We start from the raw sequence: 7,971 nt of genomic DNA, 5'->3' as shown, positions 1-7,971 counted from the left end.
TTTCGCTTCTTTTTGATGAGCTCCCGGGGGAGCGCGGCCAAGTGAGTGAGTTTGTGGCTCTCGCTCTCTGAATCTGCAATAAAAAGACACGACGACGACCGCCGCCGCCGCCGCACCGAGAAATGCCTTCGCCCATATGGGTTGATGTAATAGAAAAGTAAAATAATGAGAACGACTCCGCTCGCTGCTGGTTGAAATTATATTAGACCAGTCGCTATACTCTCTTGCGAGAGAGATAAAAACTTTTCCCATCAAGTTTCTCTCCAAATCGATTTGCCTCTCCTTTTAATGAAATCAAAACTCATATCGTTTCAATTATTAATCCATAATTGTTTATCGTCGTTTTGTTAGTCATTTTATTAGATCAATTTTCTTGTCAATCTTTTTTCGTTTCCGAAACTTATATGGAGCAAATTTAATTCGGGGCAATTGAACTAATATCTTATTGCAACATCAATATTTTTTTTTTTAAATTCACAAAAAGATCTTTTATTTGTTGAGAAAGGCTTCTAATTTGTTTACAAAAAATAGATGTGTATATAATTGTTTAATTTATGATTCCATCTTTCATCGAATATCATCTATTTTTCATAAACAAATCAAGAGAGGTTCTACTTCCAAAATAATTAAGTTTTATTATTAACACCCGTTTCATTTTCAAGATTTTGCAAAAATTTTATTGCACATGGTATAATCTCCACAAAAGTTGAATTATGTTGGGGAGGGATGAGCTGTTTGAGAGAGATTGAGTAAAGAAGGCTACACAAAGGACGCTTTTGTTTCATATCTTTGCTTGTGTAACTGAAGCTCCCTCCTTATGAAAACAGGTACTACAGTATGGAAGAAAATATTATGTATTTGACAGTATTCGTTTTCGAATGCTTCTTTTAATATAACTTTTTGTTTCAGGATTGCTCCAGGATGAATGACTTTTCATCACACGCGATTCTTTTGTTGAGTTTGTTGAAAATTCGTATTTGTGGGGCAATACAAATTTCAATTTAATTTTAGTTTATTGATTTTGAAGCTTTTTCGTAATCAAATAATAACCGCGATGTATAACGCGACGATTTCACAATTTGGTTGGTTATTCCCCGCGCTGAATATTAATTTTCCAATTCAAAGCGAGTGAGCGAATACGAAGCGCCCACGTTCAATATAACTCTCTCGCATCAAAAAACCTCCGGATTGATCATTGATTAAACAACTCACCTGGGCCCGCCGGATAACGATTGAATAACACGAACGTCCAAATGAAAAATGCGATTTGCTTCAATAATGATTTTTTACTCCATCGTCCAATAGATTCGAAACAAGCTACGTGTGACGTGAATTTTTTTGTACAAAAACATGAGGGAGATAAAATTTTCGTGCGGTGGCGGCGGAATGCATAAAAAATGAGCTGATTCGGAATTTTAATAGAAAATCCTCTCGTCTCCTTATCTGCGTGTGCGGGGCGGAAAAAATGTAAACGCGCGCGGGGAGAACCAAAAGAAGAAGTAATAAAAAAGGGCTGTTTGATGATTTGATTTGACGTGCGGGAGCCGCGCGCGCGATCGAATTTCCCTCAGCTTTACGCAAATGATGATATACACAAACCAGAGAATAAAAAAGAGAAAAATAGAAAAAATACACACGAGAGAGGAAATTTTTCCATATTTTTTATATTTTCTTTTCGTAATGAAATTCCCGATCTGTCAGTTATTCAAAAATACATTTGTTATTTTTTTTCTTTTGTTCTCGGTTGCACGCATATCTTTATCCAGCATTTTTAGCAATTCCATTTCAGTTAGTTGTATTGACGCTAAAATAATCTTATAAATAATAATAAATAAATACACCCCATCTGATAGTTTCTATAAAGTGATAAGCTAATATTATTTGTTAATTTTTGGTTAATTTTCTAAAAACCGATAAGCAATGTGAAGTATCAAAAAACACGAATTATTTCAAAAAATTCACAAAATTTAAAGAGCACATGGTATATTTTTAAGATGTGGGTGCGGACTTTAAGAGACCTCAGGAAATTAATATTTTTTTTTTTATAAAATTTTGATTTTGCTTGCGTTTCTTTGCACATTTTTAAGATTCTGATTTCATAATTATGTTCTCACAATTTTAAGATACAATTCAGAAAAATATTTTTGTGAAAGTTTTTAAATTATGTAAACCTTTTCACATCTTGTTTTCCCTCCAAATATTTGAGAAACGCATATCCCAGCACGCGCACGTCATACTTTTTGACGGTTAAGAGACTAAAAGAAAACGAAAAGAAAATCAATCTAGTTTTCCGCTCACGTTGCACCGATCCGTCATCGAAACTTTTAAATCTCATTTTGCTCGGAAACTTTTGGCGCAGCAAGTCGAAAATATGTTAAGTTTTTTAGGGATAAGCGCGCGGCGTGGCGTTTAATCGAGAGTCTCACGTCATTATATTCTTGTTAAAAGGGACTTTTAATGCCACGGCTCAAGGGCATCTCTCCGCTTAATGTTGTTATTCTAATTTAATTTCCAAACAAGCCGGCCGCGCTCATAATTATGCGGCCGATTATCTCGCGACGAGAAAGGTGAAAAACGCGGCTGCACAAAGTTCTGCCGGAATAAATTTCAGCATCTCCCCTAATGGAGTTATGTTTATGGGATCAAATATAACGCGAGACACCTTTTTTTATATTTTTTTACATAAACTTGAGAGAAATTCAAGAGTTATTCGGTCTTATTGAATTATTAATCAGGCAGCGCGGCAGCAGCAACGCCCGATTACCGACGCGATCAGATTACGCCGCGCCACGAAAAGAAAAATTAATTCGCGGCCGGAGGCTGCACTCGAGAGGCTGGATTTTTATGTGAAAAAACGTATCTTTCTTCAGCCCGTGATCGGCCGGAAAATGACTTAATCATTCTATAGCAGGAGAGAGAAATTATTTTGTTTCGCAGCCGCTCCTTCCTTAAACACCCAGCAGAATTCGGCATTGATAATTTTTAGAAAAATTAGGACTGTCTAAAACACACGAGCCTAACATAAGATATTATAGTAAAATATAGTAAAATTTGATTTTTTTTATTGTGGATTATTTATTTTAGAATTCTATCTTTTTTACAAGCAAACAAAATTTTTTCCTAGTTTTATCTATTCCCACCAAATTAGGATTTCATAATTAGTTAAATCATGAGATTCAAGAGTTGACTTGAGCTTAATTTGACAATATAGTGATCTGCCGTAAATTTTTTTTTGTAAAAAAGTATGTGTTTGATATAAAAATAATTATTCATTTTTTGACAATTAACTGCCAAAAATTTATATTTCCAGAATTTTGCTGCCTGAGCCTATAAAATAAAGTTGGTCCTGACATGAAATAAACGCAGGTCTCGGCAGCAGGTCGATTTTAATTTGAATTCATTTTCGCGCACCGGGCGCGCTGTGCTCCCGAATTAATTCGCCATCATCGTGCGCAGCTTGAGGAAACACCAAACATCACGAGTTGGAAAATAGATATGTATCCGAGCGAGAGTTGATGATGATGGTGTGCCGAGAGCGGAAGGTCTCGGCGGGAGTTTAATTCGATTTGGCTTGGCGGCGGCGGCGGCGGCACTAGGGGTAATTCGGTATTTATTGGATCGGCGCCGGCAAATCTAGTACCGGCACTTGCTGGGTATTAAGCGAGCGAGCGCACCGAATTAATTAATCCCGCGCAATGATTTAATCGCGGCTCGTCGCAAATTCATTTGCGAATTACTCCGAGGCCATTCAATTATACCGCCCGAAATTATTACACATCTCGCTCTCTGCTCCGTATATATGGAAACAAACACGCATATTTTGTTGGATATGCGGGGACAATATCGAAACGCCCAATGCAGCACACTGGGACCGTAAACTCTGGCACCCAAATTAATTGAAATTAATTCTCTCTTTTATGGTTTTCATGTGCGGCAGGGTTTCATTGAAATTTTGCAAAATGGCGAGCAGCAGTTTATTTTTATGATTTATTAGTTAAAATTAATCAGAGTTTTTGTGCATTCGAGTTTTTTAAGTTTTGTATATACTTCCTCTTTTTACTTTTAAAATGTTTTAGTTAATTATGTAAATTTTCCTTCAACAAAGGTTGATGTTTAAAAAAATATGTTGATTGAAAAATACAATTTCGTGTATTAAATAGATATTAAAATTAATTAATGAAATAAACCAAACAAAGAAATGTATTATGACCATGATCAATTTGTTTTTCTTGATTGGAAACTATTTTTTTTTTGCAGTCTTGGTTTGTGAGTGCGGAGGTGCAGTTAAAACATTCAGGTCTGCTGATGAGCCCTGTAATTAGGCGAAATCGCGATCCAGGCCAGTTATGTTGCTCTGTTTACCCTAATTTGCCGGGTTTTAATTTAATTTATTTTTTGTTACTCGAAAATATTAATTTTTGAGCCATTTTAAAAATTAAATTCTCAAATAAAAGTCAAAATTTTGATTTGCATTCCATTCTTTAAAGCCATAATTTTGTCGTAGAGTTTCAGTAAAACCACGTAAAAACTTCTTAAAAATTAAACCTTGAAAGCTTTACACGTCACAACTCAAACAAAGACACTACTATACACTAATTAGAACAAAAAAACAACACGCACACTAATAACTAATTGAATAATTCCATAAACTAATTATTTAAATTGTTACAATCTAAAAGTATCATTTGACCAAGCATTTTAGAAAATTTATTGGTTTTCTCCTCTCAAATTTTTCACCCTTAAATTCTTTGTATGATTCATCATCTCAATAATTCTCGATTTGGGTAGGGATTGCAATAAATTTAATTTGCAACTAAATAAATGAAAATGAATATCACGTAAGTAAAATTTCCAGGTATATCATAACACAGTCTTCAATTTGAAACTGTATAATTTGGATTCCCTCTGCAATAACAAACACACAGCATCCCTGTATGATGATGATGATGTTTCCCCTGCACATGAGCACGCGGCAATGTCATTACATTGCATATCGATTTTGGCCCGTGGTTGGTTGGTGCGCAGGCCGATTAGGCTTTGGCCGCATGCGAGTGTGTGTGTGTGTTTTGGCTCGCGGCTCGGGCGGCGGCAGATGATGTCGCGCCCCGGCCGAGAGAGATGCATCATCCGCCGGCGGCAGCGTCGTTCCGCGCGCCCTCCCTGAGGAGCCATAAAGCGAGATTAATTTTAACGTCGGTGCCGTTTGGCGCGAGCTCATGGTTGGCGATCATCATCCGGCCGCTCTCTCATTACGCGCTCTCGAATCAATCTCGGCCGCCGCAAATGATTCATTCACTCTCTCGCGGGCCCGCACCAAGATAAAGCGTGATTGCAAAAAGAGCGAAAAGGGAAACGCCGACGCACAGCCTGGCTCCATTTTCCCCGGGGAGCACTCGAAAAGCTCCCGTTCTACAAACAAGGCCACTTTTTGCCGAGATTATCGCGCAACAAACGCCCGAATAAATTGTAATTAACGAGGGTGACATACACTCTATACAGACACATACATATACTGGGGGCGAAAAACAGATTTTTACGTTCGGTGGTGGAGGAGCGCAAAAAAAATTAAGCAAACCACTGAAAAGAATACAATTGCGATATTGTAATTATAAATTATAATATGTTTCTGACCAATTATTCACAAAATAATGGGAAAAAATGTTCAATGTTATTTATAATTTAATAAGAGAAAACATTAGTTATAGGCTTAATGAAAGTGAAATTTTTATTATTGATGCAATAAAGAAGCAAAAACAAAATGACAAGCTGCTTTTATGTTTGAGGATTTATCTGCAAATAATCCAGCTTTGATAATGCAAAATTATTAAAAACATTGTAACTGTTAGTCAAAACCATAATATTTTTTAAATTTCATTGCAAAATGATTCTTACATGACATTTATAAATATTGCAGAATACATTATTGTGATCGTTAAACAATTAACTTTTAATTCAATTCTATAAGCCTCCATCTTACACGCATCAATAAGCATGGTGGCTTGATTTGCAATATGATCAAGTAAAACGGATTATTTCAAGTAAAATTATACTAATTGAAAGAGTTTTTTACATAATCATAAATGATTAATTATAACAATCTTATGCTATGATCACATTCATAGAAGAAATGCATTTCAAATTTCGCAAATAAAGTGCGATATCAGCTTGGTGATGAAATTTAAGTAATTTTTTATATAATATAAATAATAACATTTTATGCTTGCTTTTTCATCTTTCTATTGTGCATTATTTCTCTAGTTGTGCACTAACAAGAATCCAGCAATCGCCAGCAAGTAATTTAAGCAAAACAGGAGAGTTATATATTGTGACCATCACCTCAAATGGGAGCTCAGTTTGTCGGTTTGCAATAAGCAATTTGTGTTTTTCTCGTTTCCCAGATCGCGGCGTCATCAGCATCACACCACTTTTGAGGGGAGATGATTTGGTGTTTTGAGAGAAAGAATACGAAAGGTGTAGGTTTGTGTTGTCCATTTTACTGCAAATCGAGAGCGTGTTTGTTTGGTCAGCACAAATTGAAAAGCCGATTCGCAAACATTGGCTGCCCGATTCGTCTCTTTTCATTTTGCCACTGGGGGGAAAAAGGCCAATAAAAAAGGAGGACGAAAGAAAGGAGAAGAGGGCGCTTTTGAGCTTTCTCTGCTCCGCGGCGGAGAAGAAACAAATCACCGGCGAATGAGGCAATTTTGGTGCGGCCGGAATGGGATTTTGTCGCCCGCTAATTTATTATATTCCCTCCTCCCCCGGCTGCTCCTTTCTCGGCACAGAGAAGAAGAAGAAGGGCGCGTAATAATGTGGTGTGCGCGCGATAAAAAGTGGATTTTGCGGGGCGACGAAAAAGCGCGCTGCGCATACGTATGGCCTGATTTGCGCCAATATGCCGCTCGCCCTCGTCATTTTTTATTCACTACATTCACTTATTACCAGCGCGCCACCAGAGCAGCGCATGCCGCTTTTCAATATTTAAGAAAACGCCGCGCCACCCCGCCACTTTTGCACCAAATTGCAAAATAACGCCAGCTCCACTACCAAGATTTTCCACTCAAACTTTTGTCTCAGCCCCTTTTTATCGATTGCGAGAGTGAAAATTTCCACGTCGAAAGGAAAAAAAAGCCAAACGGAATATGCGATTTCCGAAAGTTTGTAGAAAGAAAAATCAATAGGCTGCTTTTTAGTTTGGCCTTTCAACTTTCCTCTCCGTTTGTCTTCAATTGGTGGTGGGATTGTAAGTATGCAACCGTTGTGGTACGAGTGTTGATACCGGTTGCATAACATTTGATCTTTTCTTAAATCGAAAACTACACAAGAGCTGCGCAAGAGTAATATTGGAATCATGATTAATGTAAACAAAAAAAATATATAAATACAAAATACATAAAAAAAACAATTAAATTACACAATAACATTAAATTTTTTACTTCAATGGAATTTTGCAATGCCACAAAACGCTGCAAGTTATTTCTTGCAAAACTAGAGATCTTTAAATTGATTTCTTCCTGAAATCCCAATCCATTTCCTTAATTCGTAAACACTTGGTAGCTATTTATGTTTTTGATACGTTCAGGAAGGTGACTGAAAATGAAAGTGAAGCGTGATGACTGACTTCATAATAAAGTCACAAAATATTCCAGAGATTAAAAAAAAATACGACCATAATTATAATCCTGAAATTAAAAGGGAAAGTCCTAATATTTCCAAAAGTCCTGTTCCCTTGGAGATATTAAAAAAGTGGTCTTTAATTTTTGAATAAGGAAGGACTGTAAGATCACAAGAAATCAATAAACCTAATAAAGTGACTAAAAAACTTTTCCCCAATAATTTAGTTTTAAAGTTTTGTTATCAATTAATAAAATTGCGTGAAATATAGAAATATTATAAATCAATGAAAACTTCTCCATCCCATATGACTGTCGGTTGTCTTTCAGTGCTGTGAGTGTCGGGGGGCACTAATGA

Source organism: Neocloeon triangulifer, unplaced genomic scaffold, assembly GCF_031216515.1.
Source record: "Neocloeon triangulifer isolate White Clay Creek 2 clone unplaced genomic scaffold, ASM3121651v1 ptg000001l, whole genome shotgun sequence".
Classification (NCBI taxonomy): Eukaryota; Metazoa; Arthropoda; class Insecta; order Ephemeroptera; family Baetidae; genus Neocloeon; species Neocloeon triangulifer.
This window is presented reverse-complemented; position numbering follows the sequence as displayed.